This window comes from Hyperolius riggenbachi, chromosome 9 (genome assembly GCF_040937935.1).
Source record: "Hyperolius riggenbachi isolate aHypRig1 chromosome 9, aHypRig1.pri, whole genome shotgun sequence".
In the NCBI taxonomy this organism is placed as follows: domain Eukaryota; kingdom Metazoa; phylum Chordata; class Amphibia; order Anura; family Hyperoliidae; genus Hyperolius; species Hyperolius riggenbachi.
In genome coordinates, this window is record NC_090654.1 from 162,315,970 (window position 1) to 162,340,092 (window position 24,123).

The window sequence follows — 24,123 nt, forward strand, 5'->3', positions numbered from 1 at the left end:
TACCTGCGGCTTCTTCCAGCCCCTAGTAGTCTATCAGGTTCCTTGCAGGTAGTTTCGCTGCCCTCCAGGGCATGGCACTGGTCGTGGCTACTGCGGTCTCATGACCATTCTGTGCTTGTGCATGTCACAAAGATAAACTGTGCGACAGCAAAAAGCTCCTGGCCATGGAAGCAAGCTTGAGAGAGCTGCACGGAATCCCAGGGCCGGGTCAAGGCAGAGGCTGAAGAGGCTCCAGCCTCAGGGCGCAGTGTAGGAGGGGGCGCACAATTCATTCAGCTGTCATTCCCAATTGTATTTGAAGCACAAAGAAATAAGAAAAGGGCATACATAGCAGTGACTGCAAGCCAGATAGATTAAGGTGTTGGGGAGGTTGGGGGCCCTGGGGCGCCTCTTAGTCTAATAGCAATTAGTGTGTGACGGGTGGGAGGGATGAAGGGGCGCACTTTGCTGTCTTAACCTTGGGTGCTGAAGGACCTTGTCCCGGCTCTAGCACGGACACACCCACACAGTAGCCCGCGACCTCGGGGCCCTGATGCGGAATTTAGACCTGGCCCTCTCTAGCCAGATTTGGTCCCAACGACCCCCCCCCCCCCCCCAATATAGTAGCCAAATGTGCCCCCTAACAACCACTCCCCCAGTATTGTAGCCACTGTTACTTGTGTTCCAGTCTGGGGTCAGAAGGACATCACTAGATTGACATATATAGAGCTCTACTGTAGTCAGGGATCTGTGTAAAACCTAAGGGGCCCATACACCTAACGATTTTCCGGACGATATACAGCACATTTGATCACTGTGATCGAATCTGCTGTGAAATTGTTGCGCAAACGTTGACCGAACGATCGATTTCCTACTGAAATCGATTGTTCCCGTCGTTCCTGTCCGTGTGGAAGATTTCGCTCGATCGCCGGCGGGTCGGGAGTGCGTCGATAGCGGTGCAATACATTACCTGTTCCGCCTAGCTGTGTCACCTTATCAGCACAAACCTACTAATTAATATCGGAGAGGGATCCTGAGGTCATCATAACAAAGATTAATTTTAAGGACTAATAGAGGAAACTGACCCTAAAAAAAATGACATTTGATCTTTTCGTCCCATCCCATGTAATAGGAGCATCACTGGGAATAAGTACACTATTCTTATGGCAAGGCTTCCGTTCACACTTGGAAATCACAAATGGCAATTGGCTAGCACTTGCAATTTTGCATTGCTATTTTTCACAATTTTTCCATGATTATGTTTTGCGATTTTCATTCCAGTGAATGTAAATCGCAACGCAATCACCAGGAAAATGCTGTATGGAGCGTAATTGCGAATGGCGGAAATCGCAATCACGGCGCAGTTTCCACAGTGTGACTAATCCCTTGGAATTAGTTGTGCTGCAGCGCTTTGCTGATCATGGGTAAACAGCAAAGCATAAAACGAGGGCTGAATGCACCCAAGTGCAAATGGGGCCTAAGGGTCCCTTGCAGTACTAGCTGCAGGTTAGTAATATTAATTCTGATAAAAGCTTACCAGGGGAGTTAATCATAACCATGCTATAATAACTCTAGGGGTTTAGTCATGAAGGGGAGAGGGGCCCACACTGCTGTTAGGTCCATGTACATTTGGCTCCCCCACAGCATCTCTTGGCCATGCTTATTTATTTATTTTTGCAGACACAGATGTGTCTGTGAGCAGATAATCTTGCCCCTTCCCTTCTTGAAAATTTTCTGGGGACGCCAATGTTACTCACATCCCCCATGCATAGCAGAAAAAAAGTAAGTGCTGGGGGGACGTGGGTGACCAATGAAATTTATTGAATTGGGTTAAATAAATTAGTATTACTAATGAAAAGAAAAATATACTGAAGTGCTGCTGATTTTGGTTTGGACGTTATTAAAAACTAGCAGACCCAAGGCCGTTTAAAAACGGGCTCTAGGTCTGTGTTTCCTCGCCACCGCCTGTTACTGCGCATGCGCGCGCACCCGACGCATGCACCCGACACACACGTGTGCGCGCACGCATCCCGTCGCACACCTGGCCGCCTGCTCACATGCCAGCCCGGCTCCCTGGCCCCATCCTCCTGTCTATGTGAGGCTTGGCCCGTGCTGCGCATATGCGCAGTAGCAAAAAGCATGGACCCAGCTACACAGGGGTTTTATTATAAAGGATTTGATTAAATTCAGAATAGTCCTTTAAAGACAATAATTTTATTTTGTTTGAAGAGACACAATCAAACTTATTGCAGACTCTTCCTTGATTTATTTTTTGGAATAAATTGTGAAAGAGATAATAAATAATTTTTAGTTATGACTATGGTCGCATTTACAGTGGGACGTTATTGTCCTGCTTCATAAAGTCATAACGCAGGTTAACACACTGTAATGTTAAGCCTATGCGACACTCACAGTGCGACTTTAACGTTGCGTTGTATATGTTACGTTATGGTAACTCACTGCTTGCAGTGCATTACCTCTAAACGCAGACCTTAACAGATACAGAGGGGCACACGTTTCATTGCCTGTATGCTCCACTGTATCTACAGTATGCCACGGTAATGCAGTGTTAATGTGCATTACCACCTTTTTTTGTGTTGCATTGTAATTCTGCATATGCGACTTTAACGTCGCATTACAACGAAACGTCCCACTGTGAATATGCCCTCAAGTTTATAGTAGACCTAACCCCATAGCATTTAAGGTGAGCATCAGCAGGGCACAGTTGGGGTGGGGGTTTCATGTTGGTTTCTTTATCACCATTATTTTAATATTATTTTATCTGTTAGGTCATTTAATTCCCCTTTGGTGTGTGAAAACTGCCGATTTTGATCGATTTCAATCGATCTGACATGCTGGAAAATCTAGGTCCATCTGTTAAGATTGCTTATCAATTTGCATTGTACCTAATGGAAATCTGATGGTAAAAAAATGCCATCAGATCGATTTTCAATAGATTTCATACTGAAATCTATTGAAAATCTGTTCCTAGTAAATAAATGTTCATAAACACATCAGATAGATCAGAAAATCTATCTGATGGTCCATCTGCTGCTAATCTAACGGTATGGCCACCAAGAATAGTGTCCAGAGGTAGCTTCAGACATGGGAGTGTCTGCCGCTCTCTTCTGAACTCAATGGCCACTGACACACTCTGGGGATAGGCAGACTCTATCCTGATATACCTACACAGCTCTGGGGATAGGATATCCTGATATAGCTTTTCCTTTGTGCATAAGTTTGTTTCTGCAAATATATCTCTGTTGAATCAATTTCTAGTAATACGCATTGAGGTGTACGCATTCAGTGTGGATCATTATCTCCACAGGTATCACACAACTGTTCATTTGAATTACAGTTGGCTGTATGTCTGTATATCGTGTACCTCTGAGGAAGCAGCTTCTCAAGAAACTTGTGTTAAGTCATATTTTGTCATTTTTTGATGTTCGCTTGTCAAACCTCAATTTTCTCTATGAATACCATGGAAGAATAGTGATGACTAGATACTGTGTTGGCTCATGTAAACCCCAGTGTATAAACTTACTTGACTTATATTAATATCGTAGGGGGCAGAGCATTTTGGTGTTTTATTTGGGTTTATGAATATCCCATGCTTTCCTTGGTCAGAGCTGCTGGTTAATCAGTGTACTACCTTGGGCTATACTTTGATTGACCAATAAATCTAGTTAGTCACAAAATTTGTGTTCATCTTATATACAGTGGTGTGAAAAACTATTTGCCCCCTTCCTGATTTCTTATTCTTTTGCATGTTTGCCACACTTAAATGTTTCTGCTCATCAAAAACCGTTAACTATTAGTCGAAGATAACATAATTGAACACAAAATGCAGTTTTAAATGATGTTTTTTGTTATTTAGTGAGAAAGAAAACCTCAAAACCTTCATGGCCCTGTGTGAAAAAGAAATTGCCCACTGGACCTAATAGCTGGTTGGGCCACCCTTAGCAGCAATAACTGCAATCAAGCATTTGCGATAACGTGCAACGAGTCTTTTACAGCGCTCTGGAGGAATTTTGGCCCACTCATCTTTGCAGAATTGTTGTAATTCAGCTTTATTTGAGGGTTTCTAGCATGAACCGCCTTTTTAAGGTCATGCCACAACATCTCAATAGGATTCAGGTCAGGACTTTGACTAGGCCACTTCAGTCTTCATTTTGTTTTTCTTCAGCCATTCAGAGGTGGATTTGCTGGTGTGTTTTGGGTCATTGTCCTGCTGCAGCACCCAAGATCGCTTCAGCTTGAGTTGACAAACAGATGGCCGGACATTCTCCTTCAGGATTTTTTGGTAGACAGTAGAATTCATGGTTCCATCTATCACAGCAAGTCTTCCAGGTCCTGAAGCAGCAAAACAACCCCAGACCATCACACTACCACCACCATATTTTACTGTTGGTATGAGGTTCTTTTGCTGAAATGCTGTGTTACTTCTTCACCAGATGTAACGGGACACGCACCTTCCAAAAAAGTTCAACTTTTGTCTCGTCGGTCCACAAGGTATTTTCCCAAAAGTCTTGGCAATCATTGAGATGTTTTTTAGCAAAATTGAGATGAACCTTAATGTTCTTTTTGCTTAAAAGTGGTTTGCGCCTTGGATATCTGTCATGCAGGCCGTTTTTGCCCAGTCTCTTTCTTATGGTGGAGTCGTGAACACTAACCTTAATTGAGGCAAGTGAGGCCTGCAGTTCTTTAGATGTTGTCCTGGGGTCTTTTGTGGCCTCTCGGATGAGTTTTCTCTGCGCTCTTGGGGTAATTTTGGTCGGCCGGCCACTCCTGGGAAGGTTCATCACTGTTCCATGTTTTTGCCATTTGTGGATAATGGCTCTCACTGTGGTTCGCTGGAGTCCCAAAGCTTTAGAAATGGCTTTATAACCTTTACCAGACTGATAGATCTCAATTACAGTACTTTTGTTCTCATTTGTTCCTAAATTTCTTTGGATCTTGGCATGATGTCTAGCTTTTGAGGTGCTTTTGGTCTACTTCTCTGTGTAAGATAGCTCCTATTTTAAGTGATTTCTTGATTGAAACAAGTGTGGCAGTAATCAGGCCTGGGGGTGACTACAGAAATTGAACTCAGGTGTGATAAACCACAGTTAAGTTATTTTTTAACAAGGGGGGGGGCAATCACTTTTTCACACAGGGCCATGTAGATTTTGAGTTTTTTTTTCTCACTAAATAATAAAAACCATCATTTAAAACTGCATTTTGTGTTCAATTATGTTATCTTTGACTAATAGTTAACGTTTTTTGATGAGCAGAAACATTTAAGTGTGACAAACATGCAAAAGAATAAGAAATCAGAAAGGGGGCAAATAGTTTTTCACACCACTGTATATATGACTTGTCCAGACACCTAGGCACTGATTTGATTATTTCCTGAGCCTGGAAACCATACAGTGAAAAATTACATGTTGTATAAATCAAAGCATGCCAGTACAAATCATTAATTTATATAAAAATGTTCTTCTGTATTATAATTAAAAAATAGAACAAGGTTTTTATGATCCAACATCCAACACATTCACTACTGGAGTAGAGGAGGAAGTATGGGACAGGCATGGAATAAGAGCATTTTGTATGGTGACCTTCAGAATGGCACCAGAGAGTGCATTAGCTTTAGTTAGATACTAGTTAAAAGGCTCCCACCTTATGAGCATTAGGCCTCGGCCATGGCTCCCCCTTCCCCCTGCCACGTGAGCATGGCCACAAATTGACCCCATGCACATCTGCGCCAGGCACAACACATGGACACGGTAACAAGTGAGGATGCAGCAATAGGAGTTTTTTTTATATAGGTGTAAGGAAACGCGGAAAATCAGCCGCCTCTACCCAGCGTGAGGCGGCTGTTTCCATGGAGGGCATGGCGGAACGCGGAAAAACCGCCGCGTCTGACACGGCGGTTAGCACGCATAGCCCTGCTACTGACACTTTGACCCAGCGCGGAGAGGCCGCCGCCGGTGCGGATAGCGGTGCGACCAACCCCGCGCATGGGTCAGCAGAGACATTGCAAAGCAGTACTAGGGTGGCTGGGACTGATAGTCCACCTAGGTTCAGAATGACGCGCGTGTGCGCGGAGAGGCAGAACTTTTATGGCAGTCAGAGAAGGGTCAGCTGACCAGGCCGGTCAGCTTACAATTACAGCAACTTTCATTGGTCCAGCACTTAGGGGAGGTGCTGGAGAGCACTAGTGTATATATGCTGGGTGCTGGTCATTCTCTGGTTGTCTGGCGTTGCGATCACAACGTGGTAGCATATAGATCTTGTTCGTATCTGTGTTCTAGCATAGTTTCCAAAGGTGTTGACATCAAGGCGTTCACACCTTAGCGTTAGGAATATTATCTGTATTATTTGTTATGACCATTTGCCTGCCTGACTATTCTTCTGAACTCTGATCCTGTACCTTGCTATTTCTGATATCCTGTTGCCAAACTCTGCTCGTTCCTGGACTCTGTATTGGCCATCTGACTCTGTACCTCGTTATTCTGATTCTCCGTTGCCAAACCCTGCCTGTTATTAGATTCCGTATCTGCCTTCTGATTCTGTACTTTATTTGTCTGTGTGTTGACGACCTGGCTTGGCCGACCTCGAGAACTAGCCTTACTGTTAGAGGCAGTTCCCAGATCTGTTAGTGACACCCTCTCCTTGGTGTCACTCACACTCTGTCCTTCCTACTCTCTGCTTAGCTCCTCCCCTGGGAGAGTCTAGGCTTACGGAAGGAACATACTTCAGTGTGTACTCAAAGTATTACTGTTGCACTAACACATACTCATTACTCAGGTGTCCAGAGGTTAGAATATATATCTGATTATCGGTGATACTGCAGATCATCAATAATCGGGTATATTCTGCATTCTCGGTGATACTGCAGTTCACCGGTAATCAGACCCTCTCTGTGTTACACCGATCGTTACAATAGGATTCAAGCCTACTGATGTAAAGTTCATTAGGCTAAGTTCACATTGATGGTTTTAAAAATGCATGGAACCTGCATATTTCCAGTAAAAAAAAAAAAAACAACACTATGCAACTCCATTCAGAGGAAACAAAAACATCAAGGGCAGAAATCATCAGCCTGACCGGATCAATATATCATCTTCCAACATCTATTTAGCATAACTATGGATGTCCTTCAAAGTAAAGAAAGTGTCCAAACTCATTTAAATGCAAGTTTAGAATTTGCCATAACTACTTCCTGGGATAAGATATTCCATAACTTAACCACTTTACTGTAAATTCCTTTCTACACATGCAGTAAAATCTCCTGTACTCCACGTCTAGATCCTGTCCTCTTGTCCCTTGCATAAGCCTAGGAATAAAAAGTTAATTTGCCAAGCATTTACAGTATATTTTCCTTGGATGTGCAGTATTTATACCTGTTAATCAGGTCACCCCTCAGTCATCTTTTTTTTCCAAGCTACATAAGCACAGTGGGGTAATTAATTCCATGTAGCTGAGACACTAATTACCCCATATGTGCATAGGTGAGGTTGCCTGCAAACCATGCACCATTGGGGAGTCACGAGAACAGGTTTGAGAAACACCTCCCAACCCTTTGATTAACTTAGGGCCCTTTTACACTTGATGCGCTGGTGTGCATTAGTAAGTGTTAGTGTGCGTTTTTCTCATAGCAGTGCATTGTGAAAAAGCTTTCAGTTAAAACAAGAATAGTGGGAACTGAGCCATAGGAAAACATGGACATTACTTTAAAAATCTGTTTTCTTCCAGTTATAACTGAGAACATTTAGTGTAAAAAGGGGCCTTAGTTGCCTGTCTTTGTCCCAATGCTAAAACTTCAATATGCTCCTGTAGTATGGCACCCCAAACTGTACAGTGTACTTTACATGTTGCCTCATAAGCAATTTATATGGAGTGAGTAGTATACCAGACTCTCAATTTCACTTTTCAAATTGTATTTGCTTTAGTTACTTTTACCTGCCACTGAATAAAGTTGCTCAACATATTACCAACCAGTACCCCCAAGACCTTTTCCAAGTGTAATGTTTCTGGCTAAAATAATTTTAAAAAATAAATTTATTTTATATGATACGAGGGTTGAATGAAAAGTAATGCCTCCACCTCCATAACTCGTCAACAGATGGCAGCACTGGTTTGTGGCAAGTACTGGATTGTTCTGTAGACTCTCCTCTACAGTTCCGGTTGGTAGGAAGCCTTAGCGTTGGACGGTTGTGTTGTTTCAGTGCAAAGTATGGAACCCTGCGCAAAAGGTTGGTCAATGCGATTTAAGCAACGTGCTGTTATTGAATCCCTGACAGCAGAAGGTGTCACCCCAAAGGAGATTCACCAGAGAATGAAAGCTGTTTATGGTGGTTGTGCTGATGTGAGTACTGTGCGTCGTTGGGCCAGTAAATTTAAAGATGTTGAGGTGAGAACATCTGACTTGCGGGACAAAGAAAGAGTTGGACGTCCTGTGACAGCAACCACACAGTTTCACAGGCAAAAAGTTGACAGACTGATTCAGGACGATCGCCATATCACTCAGAGGGAAATTGCAAGCATAATAGGCATTTCACAAGAACGTGTGGGTCACATTATTGCTTTGCTTGGCTATAGGAAGATCTGTGCACGATGGGTACCCAGGATGCCAGACCACACACATCAAATGTCACCACAGCAGAACTGCAGAGACTGAACCTCACCACCGTACGGCATCCTCCATACAGTCCAGATTTGGCGCCATCTGACTTCCATCTGTTCCCGATAATGAAATACAGTCTTCGGGGACATCATTATGCTTCCGATGAAGAAGTTGAGAGAACTGTTAGAAGCTGGTTGCGGAAACAGAGTGTCGACTTCTTTCGTGACGGCTTCAGGAAACTTGTTCATCGTTGGCAGAAATGTATCCAATTGTCTGGCGATTATGTGGAAAAGTGAATATTGAATATTAAAGATCACATTCTAAGGATTATTTCTGTGTTTTATTTATTAAAATATTCCGATCCAAACCCAAGTTATGGAGGTGGAGGCATTACTTTTCATTCAACCCTTGTATTATTAAAGGTATTATTATTACTAACATTTTGGTTGTGATGATTAACTATTAAGTAGTTTTTGCAGAAACATAAACTATACAGTATTTCCATATCTTACCCAGAATCCCTCTGCACATTTCCCTATTCTACTTTATGTTAGCAGGTCTCTCCTGTTATATGCTTTAGAGTGTCTTTAACCATTATAGCTGAAGGCTTCACACATGGCCCAGCACTCACACTAGCTTTTGACAGCCTGACAGCTCCTGCTATAAGACAAACATTACTGACAATGGTAATTGGAAAAGTACATGTTTGTGAAGGGAGAGGAGGATGTTTGATTATGTCCTAGGGGGGAGGAATCCCTCTAATTAAAGATTGTGATGTTAATTTTGTGCTGCATACATCAAAATGAATGTTATCGCAGTTGCTCAGTGGAATTATTAATGATCACAGTGACAATATTTATCTATGACTGTGTACATCTCATTTACACTAATATTTATGCCAGCTTGTATAAGCAGTGAGGATGAGAGATCTGCCTCAGTGGTTGCCTTAGGCTAAAGTTTCCCATACCCTCATCGTAGCATTGTGTGCATAAGCATGGGTTGATTAAACCCCAGCTCCAATTTGTCAAAATTGTTGTACACTATATTACTGTCTATTTTTTCTAATATAAGACTTTTACAAATAACACCCCATATTAGTCTGCAGTAACCTATACAAAGCAACATTTCTAATGTTTGGGGGAACAGAAAGTATTAAGGAGGGAATTTCCTCCCCCCAAATTATAACCCCCCCCCTTTCCATTTCCACAAGTGTGTCCAGTAAAACACTTCTCACTTATAGCTTTCTGCCCACCCTACCCCAATCACCCCCAACACAACGTATACAACGTATTTTGCATAGCGGAGAATTACCGTATATTTACCTGCTCCAGTGCTGTGTCGGGTCTTCACAGTTCTTCCCGGCAGCCATGCTCTCTCTGCTTGCATAGCTCAGGCTCCCGATGTAGGTCATGTGATCGGGAACTGGAGGTATACAGCATAGAGCTTGCGGCTGCTGGAAAGAACTGAAGAGACCTGACAGTGCTGGAGCAGGTATATATTACACTGCTCAGCTGCCCAGCAATTCTGCAGAAGTGGCAACAGAGGTGGGCCCAGGAGTCAGGAAGGCTATAGTTATGCCCATGTGTTCAGTATAGCACCCCCTTTGTAAAATAGGGAATGAAGTGAAAAAAAGAGTAAATAAGGGAATTTGGGCACCAGTGGCACTTGGGTAAAATGGGTGCTCAAAATGTTAATTGCTGCTACAGCGGCACCCACGGAGTGATTGGTGATATCGGAATTAGAAGGCCGGTGCCTGATAAATTGCAGGGGCGAGGGAGTATTTAGGCAGCACTGATATAGCTAGAAGTTGCAGCAAGAGGTAGGTTAGGATTAGACATCAGTAGAGGGAGGAGTAGTGTGAGAATAGGGTTGAGTCTAGTGTTTAATTTCAGTAAATTAAGTGGCAGGGAGGAGGGTGTTACTTAGGGCAAAGCACGGGTAGAGAGAGGGCCCATGTGAGAATAGGGCTGAGTTTACACAGAGCTTTAAAGTTCCTGGACAGAACTGCAGACGCATCCGAAGCTTACATAGATACATAAATGTATCTAAGTGTGGCATGTGATTCACTCTCTCTGACTGAGAAGGAGCTGGAGGACAGCCAAAGAGTGTGTAACATTTATCACTTGTTACATTCTATTTAGTTAAATGTATCTTTCTGAACTTCTGCATATCTCTCCACGGAACTTTAAACCTCTGTGTTTAACCCTTCCAATGATGGTCTAGTAAAAAAAAATGCTGGTTGCATATAATATGCTGTAAATAATGTTTTAGAGCAAAGTTGAAAGGCAGGGTTATATTCCGCTTTAACAAACTGTATATACAGGGGTTGGACAAAATAATGGAAACACCTAACATTTTGGCATCATAATCTTTGAACATGTTTTAAGCAATCAAAACTTGACATATGTTAATTTTTGTTGTTGATTATTTTTGTTATTTGATATGTTTAATTAAATAATAGTTTTTTTTTACAGATATTTAAACCAAAGTTGGTTATGATTTATAAAAATGGCAGATCTCTCAGACTTTCAAAGAGGCCAAATTGTTGGTGCTCATATGGCAGGCGCTACTGTAACAGAAACTGCCCAAATGCTTGGCATTTCAAGAGGTACTGTCTCAAAAGTAATGACTGCCTTTGAAGGAGAAGGAAAAATGTCCTCAGCAAAGCACAGTTGTGGCCATAAGTCGAAGTTGTCTGAGAGAGACTGTCGGACTCTAAATCAAATTGTTAGAAAAGCTCACAAGACCACGGCTCCTAAAATCACTGCAGAGCTGAATGAACACCTACTGAACCCAGTTTCCACAAAAACTGTTCGTCAGGAGCTGCATAAATCTGGATTCCATGGAAGAACTGCTATTAGAAAACCTCTGTGTAACGATTGGTGTCGGCAACCAGAGAGAGAATCTGATCCTTGGCGATCCGCAGTATCCCCAAGAATACAGATATACCCGATTATTGAGGATCTGCGGAATCGTCAATAATCAGATATGGCTAACCTCTAGATACTGGAGAGAGTGTAAGTGTTTGGTGCAACAGTAACAACTCTGAGTAAAGACCACCAGAGGAGCTGGCGGCCTATACTCCTGAGGAATTCACCCCTGAGCGGTGGGTGATATTCCTGTAGCCTGTGGACCCCTGAGCGAGAGACCAAGGCTGGGTTGCAGGAAGCCCTGCTGCTAATATGTGAAGTTTTGCCCTGAACTGGGCTAACGTAACACAGTAATAACACAATCCTAGTCTGGGGTGTGAGGTCCGTATTCACAACACCCTGGAACTAGTCCGGAGCATAACATAAATGATAATACAAATCCCTAGTCTTGGGTGTGAGTTTCGTGATCATCAACACCCTGGAACTAGTCTGGAGTATAACATAAATGATAATACAGTTCCCTAGTCTTGGATGTGAGGGCCTTGATCTCAACACCCTGGAACTATGCTAGAGAATACACAGAAGATACACAGTATTCCTAGTCTGAGGTGTGAGGGCCTTGATCTCAACACCCTGGGACTGGTCTAACAAATAATACAATTCAATTAGCACTTTAAGCTATCAAGAATCTGACTGATTCCCAGCTCCAGCCGGTTCTGGCACACTGTCGGGTCTAGCTAAGGTCTGAGTGCCTTCACGTAAGTGTTAGCAATGGCAGACAACCAGCAACTGACAAGCAGCAGAATATATAGTTGCTGGACTCTGCCGCCCCGCCCGAGCCATTCAGCCAATCATGAGTCCTGAAGGAATCAGCTGATCTTCCTGATCAGCTGACACTTCCCCTGCTGGTATAAAGGTCCTGAGTTCAGGCCCGCGCGCGTAGCTCTCCATCTGCCTATGTGCACTAACAGACCCAGCCATACCAAGCGCATGCTGCTGCATGCAAACCGCCGCGTTGGACGCGGAAACAGCCGCTTTGCTGTCAGGACATGCGGCGGCTTTTCCGCATTCCACCATACTACCAGACGCGTGTCTATGCGTGCAAACCGCCGCTTTGGACGCGGAGTCAGCCGCCTTGCTCTTGGCATATGCAGCGGCTTTTCCGCGTTTTCTCACACTCTGCTCTCAACGACAAATGTTTCAAAGCGTTTAGAGTGGTGTAGAAACCTCCAGAATTGGTCCCTCGAGCAGTGGAAAAATGTGATTTTCTCTGATGAATCATCGTTTACCTTATTTACGACCTCCAGCCGAGTGTACGTTTGGAGACAGCCGAAAGAAGCATTTCATCCAGACTGCCTTCTCCCAACCGTAAAACATGGCGGGGGTTCTGTGATGATCTGGGGTGCTATTTCTTGGAAATCCGCCAGGCCAATGATTCCCCATCATGGAAGAGTTAACAGCCGAGACTATTTAGGAATTTTGGGCAACCAAATTCATCCTATGGTTTAAGAACTGTTTGAAGAACTGTTTCTGGAGGGGAATGCCATCTTTCAGGATGATAATGCTCCAATCCATACAGCTAGAATTGTTAAAGAATGACACGGGGAACATTCTAATGAAGTTGTGCATCTCATCTGGCCACCACCATCAGGCTCGGACTGAGCCACCGAACGGCTGATTTTCCCATCGGTGAGCCCCAGCCGCCCCGCCTCCTTGGGCCCCAGGGCTGAAGAGGAGGAGGCACAGCGCATGAAGTGGGGAAATTGGGCAGAGAGCGCTGGGGAGGGGGGGGGGAAGCCTCCCCCCCTCCCTCACCTAGGGCCCCCCCTTCCACGTTCCCCCCTCCCTCCAGAATTTCAGCCAGCGGCAGCAGCGGGGAATAGCTTACCGAGTCAGATCGATAGCTCTGCGTGCCGCTGGTTTGGTCTTCTGCATTTCCTAGGTGAGGGAGGGGGAGGCTTCCCCCCTCCCCGCCGCTCTGTGCCCAATTTCCCCCCTTCCAAGCTGGGGGGAACTTAGACCTGGCTCTCTGCCTACTTAACTGGGGGGGGAACGTGGAAGGGGGGGCTCTATGTGAGTGAGGTGGGGGAGGCTTCCCCTTCTCCCCGCCGCTCTGTGCCCACTGCCCCTCCTTCTAGCATGGGGGCCCCCACTAACTGGGTCCTGCCTTTGTGGGGATATCTGCCGCCAATCTGATTGCATTTTGTGGGGATATCTGCCGCCAAACTGATTGTATTTTGTTGGGAAATCTGCCACCAATCTGATTGCATTTTGTGGGGATATCTGCCGCCAAACTGATTGCATTTTGTGGGGATATCTGCTGCCAATCTTATTGCAATTTGTGGGGATATCTGCTGCCAATCTAATTGTATTTTGTTGGGAAATCTGCCGCCAATCTGATTGCATTTTTTGGGGAAATCTGCCGCCAATCTGATTGCATTTTGTGGGGATATCTGCTGCCAATCAGATTGCAATTTGTGGGGGTATCTGCTGCCATTCAGATTGCAATTTGTTGGGGTATCTGCTGCCAATCTCATTGCATTTTGTGAGGATAACTGCTGCCAATCTGATTGCATTTTGTGGAGAAATCTGCCTCCAATCTGATTGCATTTTGTCGGAAAATCTGCTGCCATTTGACTACTTGAATTATCATGAGGCATGTAACTACTTGATTATTTTATCTAAAATGTATCTGGTCTGACCTAATCTCTTTGAATAACACTGCTACTTATTTTGTATTGTTTTTTTTTTTAAAGTCTGCCCAAGACCCATCATGACCACGGTCATGTTCCAGTGCGTGGTGACACTCATTTATTTTTGCTGCATGTGGACATATCCCTATTGGAGACTGTCCTCAGAAGTGCTCACAATCTATTCCCTACCATAAAATCATGCAACATTTGTAGAGTACATGTGTATGTGAGCCCAAAATGGGGGGGGAAGGGGGAGAGGAGGAGGAGAGGGGGCGGGCCCCAGGCTGAAACTTCCTTGGTGGGCCCTTAGTGTCCCAGTCTAACCCTGACCACAATCCCCAGACCTCAACATTATTGGTCGTTATTAGAGATTCAAGTAAGAAGTCGATTTCTCTATTGTCTCTAATAGAACTGGAGGGTGTTTTAACTGAAGAATGGGCTAAAATTCCTTTGGAAACAATTCAAAATTTGTATGAATCAATACCTCAGAGAATTGAGGCTGTAAGTGCCACAAAAGGTGGACCTACACCATATTAAAATATATTTTGTTGATTTTCAAGGTGTTTCCATGATTTTGTCCAACCCTTGTATGTGTGTGTGTATCTATCTATCTATCTATCTATCTATCTATCTATCTATCTATCTATCTATATATATACAGGATCTTCTCAAAAAATTAGCATATTGTGATAAAGTTCATTATTTTCTGTAATGTACTGATAAACATTAAACTTTCATATATTTTAGATTCAAATACACACAACTGAAGTAGTTCAAGCCTTTTATTGTTTTAATATTGATGATTTTGGCATACAGCTCATGAAAACCCAAATTTCCTATCTCAAAAAATTAGCATATTTCATCCGACCAATAAAAGAAAAGTGTTTTTAAAACAAAAAAAAGTCAACTTTCAAATAATTATGTTCAGTTATGCACTCAATACTTGGTCGGGAATCCTTTTGCAGAAATGACTGCTTCAATGTGGCGTGGCATGGAGGCAATCAGCCTGTGGCACTGCTCAGGTGTTATGGAGGCCCAGGATGCTTCGATAGCGGCCTTAAGCTCATCCAGAGTGTTGGGTCTTGCATCTCTCAACTTTTTCTTCACAATATCCCACAGATTCTCTATGGGGTTCAGGTCAGGAGAGTTGGCAGACCAATTGAGCACAATAATACCATGGTCAGTAAACCATTTACCAGTGGTTTTGGCACTGTGAGCAGGTGCCAGGTCGTGCTGAAAAATGAAATCATCATCTCCACAAAGCTTTTCAGCAGATGGAAGCATGAAGTGCTCCAAAATCTCCTGATAGCTAGTTGCATTGACCCTGCCCTTGATAAAACACAGTGGACCAACACCAGCAGCTGACACAGCACCCCAGACCATCACTGACTGTGGGTACTTGACACTGGACTTCAGGCATTTTGGCATTTCCCTCTCCCCAGTCTTCCTCCAGACTCTGGCACCTTGATTTCCGAATGACATGTAAAAGTTGCTTTCATCCGAAAAAAAGTACTGAGCAACAGTCCAGTGCTGCTTCTCTGTAGCCCAGGTCAGGCGCTTCTGACGCTGTTTCTGGTTCAAAAGTGGGTTCATGCTTCCATCTGCTGGAAAGCTTTATGGAGATGAAGATTTTATTTTTCAGCACGACCTGGCACCTGCTCACAGTGCCAAAACCACTGGTAAATGGTTTACTGACCATGGTATTATTGTGCTCAATTGGCCTGCCAACTCTCCTGACCTGAACCCCATAGAGAATCTGTGGGATATTGTGAAGAGAAAGTTGAGAGACGCAAGACCCAACACTCTGGATGAGCTTAAGGCCACTATCGAAGCATCCTGGGCCTCCATAACACCTGAGAAGTGCCAAAGGCTGATTGCCTCCATGCCACGCCGCATTGAAGCAGTCTTTTCTGCAAAAGGATTCCCAACCAAGTATTGAGTGCATAACTGAACATAATTATTTGAAGGTTGACTTTTTTTGTTTTAAAAACACTTTTCTTTTATTTGTCGGATGAAATATGCTAATTTTTTGAGATAGGAAATTTGGGTTTTCATGAGCTGTATGCCAAAATCATCAATATTAAAACAATAAAAGGCTTGAACTACTTCAGTTGTGTGTATTTGAATCTAAAATATATGAAAGTCTAATGTTTATCAGTACATTACAGAAAATAATGAACTTTATCACAATATGCTAATTTTTTGAGAAGATCCTGTATATATATATATACATATTTATACACATATATATATAAACATATATATACACACATATATACACGATTTTCAAGGTGTTTCCATTATTTTGTCCAACCCTTGTATGTATGTATATATATATATATATATATATATATATATATATATATATATATATATATATATATATATATATATATACACACACACACACACACACACATACATATACTGTATCTTGAACATAACACATGCAAACATGCATGCTCGCAGAGTGCCTTCATAGCAGCATTGCTAACCAGTGTATTGCCTGGCAGCTGCATACTTATTTGATAAATATGTGCACGGACCTGTAACGGTCGGTGTCAGCACACAGAGAGAATCTGATTATTGGTGATCTGCAGTATCACCAAGAATACAGATATATACCTGATTATTGATGATCTGCAGAATCACCAATAATACAGATATAGTACTAACCTCTAGACACCTGTATATAGCGTGAGTGTTTGGTACAACCGTATACTTTGAGTAATCCACCTGATGAGCAGGTGGTCCTTGGCAGTGTGGGCAACACTGCTCTTTTAAGAAGCACCAGAACCCTCCAGCAGCCTGAGATCTTCCAAGGGGTGGAGTCTCAGGCTGAAGTAGGAAGAGCCAGAGAGTGAGAGACACCTGAAGGTGGATGTCACTAACTGATCTGGAGACTATCTCCTAAAGAGGGGAGATAGCTCTCGAGGTCGGGCAAGCCGGGTCGGCAACATACGGACAAATAAAGTACAAAGACAGAAGGCTGGTTCGGTATCCAAGACAGGCAGGGTTGGCAACAGATAATCAGATATGCGTGGTACCGAATCAGCGAGTGGAGGGATAGTCAGGAAAGCAATAGGTCATAACAGATATCAAACAATGCCTAGTCTTAGGTGTGAGGTCCGTAGTCTCTACACCCTGGAACTAGTCTGATGTAAAACAGAATGATGACACAAGTTCCCTAATCTTGGGTGTGAGGTCCGTGGTCTCTACACCCTGGAACTAGTCTGAAGTATAACAGAATGATAACACAAGTTCCCTAGTCTTGGGTGTGAGGTCCGTGGTCTCTACACCCTGGAACTAGTCTGAAGTATAACAGAATGATAACACAAGTTCCCTAGTCTTGGGTGTGAGGTCCGTGGTCTCTACACCCTGGAACTAGTCTGAAGTATAACAGAATGATAACACAAGTTCCCTAGTCTTGTGTGTGAGGTCCGTGGTCTCTACACCCTGGAAGTGTCTGAAGTATAACACAATACAATACAGTAGTAATCTGGCTCAGTGTGAATTCCCAGGTCCTCCTGGTTCAAACACACTGTAGGATCTGACTAAGGTCTGAGTGCTTCCACGTAGTGTTCGCAACGGCAGACAACTTGTGACTGTCCAGCCGTAACTATATATAGAGTAGCGCTCTCTGGCGCCACTGCTAAGTGATAGACCAATAGCCACTAGCTCTGAGGTCAGCTGACCAGCCTGGTCAGCTGATCTCCCCCCCCCCCCTTGGCCATCATAAAAGTTCTGCCTCTCAGCGCGCGCGCGCGTGTATTCCTGAATCTGTGTGAACTAACAGACCCAGCTGCATGCTGCGGCGTGCAAACCGCCGCACTGGACGCGGAACCAGCCGTCCCGCTATCAGTACATGCGGCGGCCTTTCCGCGTTCACTCCCAGCACCAGAAGCATGTCCCTGCGTGCAAACCGCCGCACCGGACGCAGAATTAGATGCCTTGCTGTCAGCACACGGGGCGGCTTTTCCGCGATCTCTCACAGGACCACTATATGAGCACTGTGGTGGGTAATAGTGTACAGACAAACATGCTAAAACATGCACTGTTTCCTTTTTTATCTAAATAAAGTAATTTGTGGCTGTAGTAGGAGCTTTGCGTGGCTCCAAAAGTGGGATTTCGCAAACGTTTGAGGTTCTGCTGCCATCTGCCTAGTACCTAGATGATCATGGTAGGACTAAAGTGAATCAGAGACGAAGCACTCTCATGTATTTTACCATCTATTTCAATGGGAACATTAGAGAAAACACCTGCCCTGCTCTCTATTTCATTCTTCACTGCTCAGCCTGCTTTTAATCAGCCCTGATAAAATCCCAGACTGAGCATTTAGTCTGGCTTTGCTCAGGAATCATTATAGCTGAGTCATTATAGCAGAGCCAGAAGGGGGCAGGCTTGGGCTTTAAAGACATCAGAGAAGACAGACTCTTATAAAGCTATAATGATTCCTGAGCAAAGCCAGACTGAATGTTCAGTTGGGGATTTTATCAGGGCTTAGAACAAGCAGGCTGAGCAGTGAAGAATGAAACAGAGAGCAGTGTAGGTGTTTTCTCTAATGTTCCCACTGATATATATGGTAAAATACATGAGGGTGTTTCGTCTCTGTTTTACTTTAAGGTGAGAAAATGATCACAAATCAATCAGAACTCAGATTGGACATATTGGAAATAATCGATTCCACAGTAAAGGTAGACATACATCTAGCGATTTAGCTGTACGATTGACTATTTGATTCAATCATTTCATAGAATCGAGATATAATCAAGTGTATTTCATAATTTCCAATCGATGAAAAGTGGCCAATATCATGTCGAATGGACCAGCTTAGTTGATCAAGCAGGATGCAAGATATCAGTCCGCACAGAAATCAGCTACTGTTTACATATCATTCGATCGACTCTGAATCGATTTTTGCATTCAGAGCATGGAGACACAACATCGGTCAGATCGATTCGTGAAGATGAATTGCATAGGATATCGTTTGTAGTGTGTGGGTTACTAGTCGATCAACTTTCGATCAACCATACTGAAGTCAATTCCTTAATAAAGTCGATTGCTTTGTTGATTGAATCAGAATCGCTACATGTATGGCTACCTTAAATATGCCAGAAAATCTCATAGTGTGTACCTAGCATAACGCAGGGATGTCCAACTCTAGTCCTAAGGGCCGAGAGCCTCACACATTTTTGACACAGTCAAAAACGCACACTAAAAGCAAACACGATCCATGGAAAACCATTTTTCACAAACTTAAAGGGAACCTAAACTGAGAAATGGAAGCTGTACTAGGTAAAGTGGAAGAGAAAAAGAAACCATTGAGACACCGGGAGCCCTTATGATGTATTATCTTTGGATAGATGATTTAGAAATAAGAGTAAAAACTACTCACAAGTGTAGGGTTGCTGCAGAGGCAACCACTCAATTAGGCATGTCGGGAAAGCCCGTCCCCACTCGGTCTTTTTCACGGGTGGTCGCTGCTCCTTTGGAAAAAATAATTATCACTTCGGATTCATCGTGAAAACGTCCCACTGCGTGGGATAGTATACAATGGTAATGACAAAAGTAGGAGGCGCCCTTGTAGTGTGTTTTAAATTCACTTTGTGTTTATCATCATATAAAAAAAGTTAGCCTACCTTATAAAAGGAGACTTCACTCAAAGGAATCAAGTTGTTTTATTGACATTAGCACTAATGCCAGTGCTAATGTCAATAAAACAACTTGATTACTTTGAGTGAAATCACCTTTTATAAGGTAGGCTAACTTTTTTATATGATTATAAACACAAAGTGAATTTAAAACACACTACAAGAGCACCTCCTACTTTTGCCAATACCATTCTAAACTGAGAAGGATGTGGATTTTTCCTTTTAAAATACCAGTTGCCTGACTCTCCTGCTGATTCTGTGTCTCTGATACTTTTAGCCACAGCCACTGAACAAGCATGCAGATCAGGTGCTCTGACTGAAGTCAGACTGGATTAGCTGCATGCTTGTTTCAAGTCTGAGATCCAGATACTACTGCAGCAAAGAGATCAACAGGGCAGACAAGCAACTGGTATTGTTTAAAAGGAAACATCCATATCCTTCTCAGTTTAGGTTCCCTTAAATGAACATTTTGATAAGTGGGTTGCTGCATCAAATTCAGGATACAACATGTTTAAAAATACCAATGTATGAAGAACGGAAAAAGCAAATGAATGAAAAATGCAAATGCATGTGATTTTTCTAATTTTGTTTATGTATGCAATTCTTGGAGCTAGTGTAATAGTTGTGCCAGCCAGGCCCGGTCCGCTCATGATGCCACCTTGGTGACGTGCATTAGGCGGCGCCCTGCACGCTCCCCCTCCCTCCAAGGCCACCTCTCATTTACCTCCTCCAGGACAGTCACGATCCCCCTCGCTGCTACTACTACAATTGACCTCAGATCAGCGGCAATCTGCTTCGCCGCACTGAAAGGAGGAGAGCAGCTCCCATAGCGGCTCATTACAGGAAGTACTTACTTCCTGTATATGCGCCATTACCAGGGGAGGAGAGCGGTTCCCCTGGTAATGGCGCATATACTACTTCCTGTAATGCGCCACTATAGGAGACACTCTCCTACCTTCAGTGTGGCCGGGAGGTAGGGGGAACAGGCTGGCTACCTATCGGGGGCACCTACCTGGCTAATCTATACTGTGGGCAACTATGCTGACTACCTATGCAGGCTACCTATAATGGGGGCAACTATCTTTTAACCGCTTCACAACTACTGCATTGTGTAGCTACGCCCCTCTGGACTTCACTTCACAATGAGGGGCATAAATGCACATATCTTTCTGTTTAAAAGCACGGTGCACGCATTTGTGTGCACCTGCGATCTTGTGCAGTGCAGCAGAGTATTGATGGGCGAATGATACCATGTGTTCCCAAAGCCGATCAAAGTGCCTATTATGAATGACCACCAGCATCAGCGAGAGGCCTGTAATCATTCATAAAATGAAAGTGGAAAACACATTTTGGGATGCATTAAAAGGGAAATAAAAACTCGAGATGCTAGCATAATATTGCCCCTGTTTAACTCTCTAGTAAGGCCACATCTGGAATATGGAATTCAGTTCTGGGGACCACATTACAAAAAAGATATTGCAGTTTTAGAGCAGGTGCAGAGACGAGCAACAAAATTGATGCGTGGGATGGAAGGTCTCACTTATCGAGAAAGGTTAGATAAACTGGGTTTATTTAGTCTAGAGAAAAGACGCCTTAGAGGGGATCTAATTAACATGTATAAATACATCAGAGGGCAATATAATACCTTGGCGGATGAGCTTTTTGTCCCTAGGCCTTCTCAAAGGACTAGAGGACATGATCTGCGCATGGAGGAAAAACGTTTTAGCCATTTATTTAGGAAAGGGTTCTTTACAGTTAGAGTGATTAAGATGTGGAATGCATTGCCACAGGAAGTCGTTATGGCAAACTCTATACCTGCATTTAAAGAGACTCTGAAGCGAGAATAAATCTCGCTTCAGAGCTCATAAATAGCAGGGGCACGTGTGCCCCTGCTAAAATGCCGCTATCCCGCGGCTAAACGGGGGTCCCTTCACCCCCAACCCACCCCCCGCAAAAGTGTGTCGTGAAAAAGTCGCTGGCTGTCTCTTCCTGGAGGCAGGGCTAACGGCTGCAGCCCTGCCTCCAGTCGCGTCTGTCAGCGGCACATCGCCGCCTCTCCCCCGCCCCTCTCAGTGAAGGAAGACTGAGAGGGGCGGGGGAGAGGCGGAGATACGCGCTGACAGACGCGCGTGGGGCAGGGCTGCGGCGGTTAGCCCTGCCCCAACCAGGAAGCGCTCCCCCGGTGTATCGAGGGGGATTTGGGGGTGAAGGGACCCCCGTTAAGCCGCGCTATAGCGGCGTTTTAGCAGGGGCACACATGCCCCTGCTATTTATGAGGTCTGAAGCGAGATTTATTCTCGCTTCAGACTCTCTTTAAAGGGGGCTTAGATGCTTTCCTTGCGTTGAAAGACATCCATGGCTACAATTACTAGGTAATGCCTAATGATGTTGATCCAGGGATTTTATCTGATTGCCATCTGGAGTCGGGAAGGAATTTTTCCCTTTAGGGGCTAATTGGACCATGCCTTGTAAGGTTTTTTTCGCCTTCCTCTGGATCAACAGGGATATGTGAGGGAGCAGGCTGGTGTTGTACTTTATACTGGTTGAACTCGATGGACGTATATCTTTTTTCAACCAAAATAACTATGTAACTATGTAACTATGTAACATGCACAACACAAGTGTAGGGACCTCTAGTGGGCAAAAATTAAAATTACACTGGATATATTTAAATACAGGAAATCATAAAGCTCCTATTAGCTAAAGCAGCGCAGCTTAATGTGCAGTAGTGCTTTACATAGCAGCTCTCACTGCTATGTAGGAGCGTGCCTTCCCTTAGTTATGCGCATAGCTTCCTTAGCAATACGCGTAACTTTCAAAGCGGGCGGTCCTGTGAAGTATCACTTCCGCGATACTTCACTAACAGCCGCTGTTGTGGCAGTTAACATGCGGCTGTTAGTGAAGTATCGCGGTACCACAGGACCGCCCGCATTAAAAGTTACGCGCATTGCTAAGGAAGCTAAGGGAAGACACGCTCCTGTAAAGCGTGGATCAGCTAGCACTACTGCACATTAAAAGCAGCGCAGCTTGATGACTCAGGCCCAAGGTTTCCTACATATGGCCTCGATTCATAAAAGTGCTGAAGGTAAAGCAAATCTGTGCGGGGAAACACCGCCAGTATTTCAGCCTTCTGGGTGGTCATTCATAAAAATGTTTCTATTTGCGATAGGAGTGCGGAGATATCCTGCTGTAGGCTAGCGTTAGGCTGTCGGTAGGCATGCGGAAACAGGAGAAGCTGGCCAAGTCCCCCCGTGCGGTGTTCTCTCTGCTGCTGCTTGGGAGATCTGTCCCATTCAATTACATGTACTCCGCACACTTCGCGCCACATCCGAGGTAGCGGTGATCCCCGTCCGCATACCGCTTGCTCTAATTTTTATGAATTGACATTTTGTTACATTTCCGCATAGAATCACAGCACAATGCGGTAATTTATCGCTCTGCTCGGGAAAGTCAGCTTCGCATGCGGAAACAGCCTTTATGAATACACATTTTGCTATGTGGTCAGTAAAGTCGGCTGTTTTTAGCATTTCCACATGCGGGAATGCTTTATGAATCGAGGCCATAGAGTAAATAAAAAAGGGGGCATAATAAGATCCCTGGACAACTATGAAAAATGGATATTGCACTGTAAGCCTAAAAAAGACTTTGTCACAAATGTATCAATTACTAGAAACAATATCAAATAGTATCATCCCTGCTTTTTTTTTTTTTTTAGAAATGGGAAATAGAAGTTGGGGTACACTTTGAATTCAACACCTGGGTTAAAGCCCTTTAAACCACCTGGGCCACAGCAAGTTGCCAACTACAACTAATACAATATAAACTGTTAACAAGATCGTATCTCTCCACATCTCGTCTTTTTAGAATGAATAGATCCACCTCTATGTTGGAAGTGCGGGTCATAGGTGGGCACCCTTTCACACTTGATCTGGGGTTGTTCTTTGATCCAGCAATTTTGGAAAGGACTTAGGAGATTTTGTTAATAACTATTTAAATCTCTCTTATAATATTAATAATCTTGCTAGGAAGCAGATTATAGAGCCAGGGGTTTGTGGAGAACACAAGATGCTAGCCATACTGGGATCCCAGATTGCTAGAAGATTGATAATAAATAGCTGGAAAAACAGAATTACCTCAACTAAATATGATTGGCTTTCTGCAATGTTTGCCTTCTTTGAGAATGAAACATGGGATGTGGAGAACGAGGACAACAACTCTCTAATTAGAGCAAGGGAAAGATGGCATAATGCAATCCAAAATACCCAAACTCGAACTTAGAAGGTAGAATCAGAAATAAGGAAAAAAAAATTGGGGTCAGA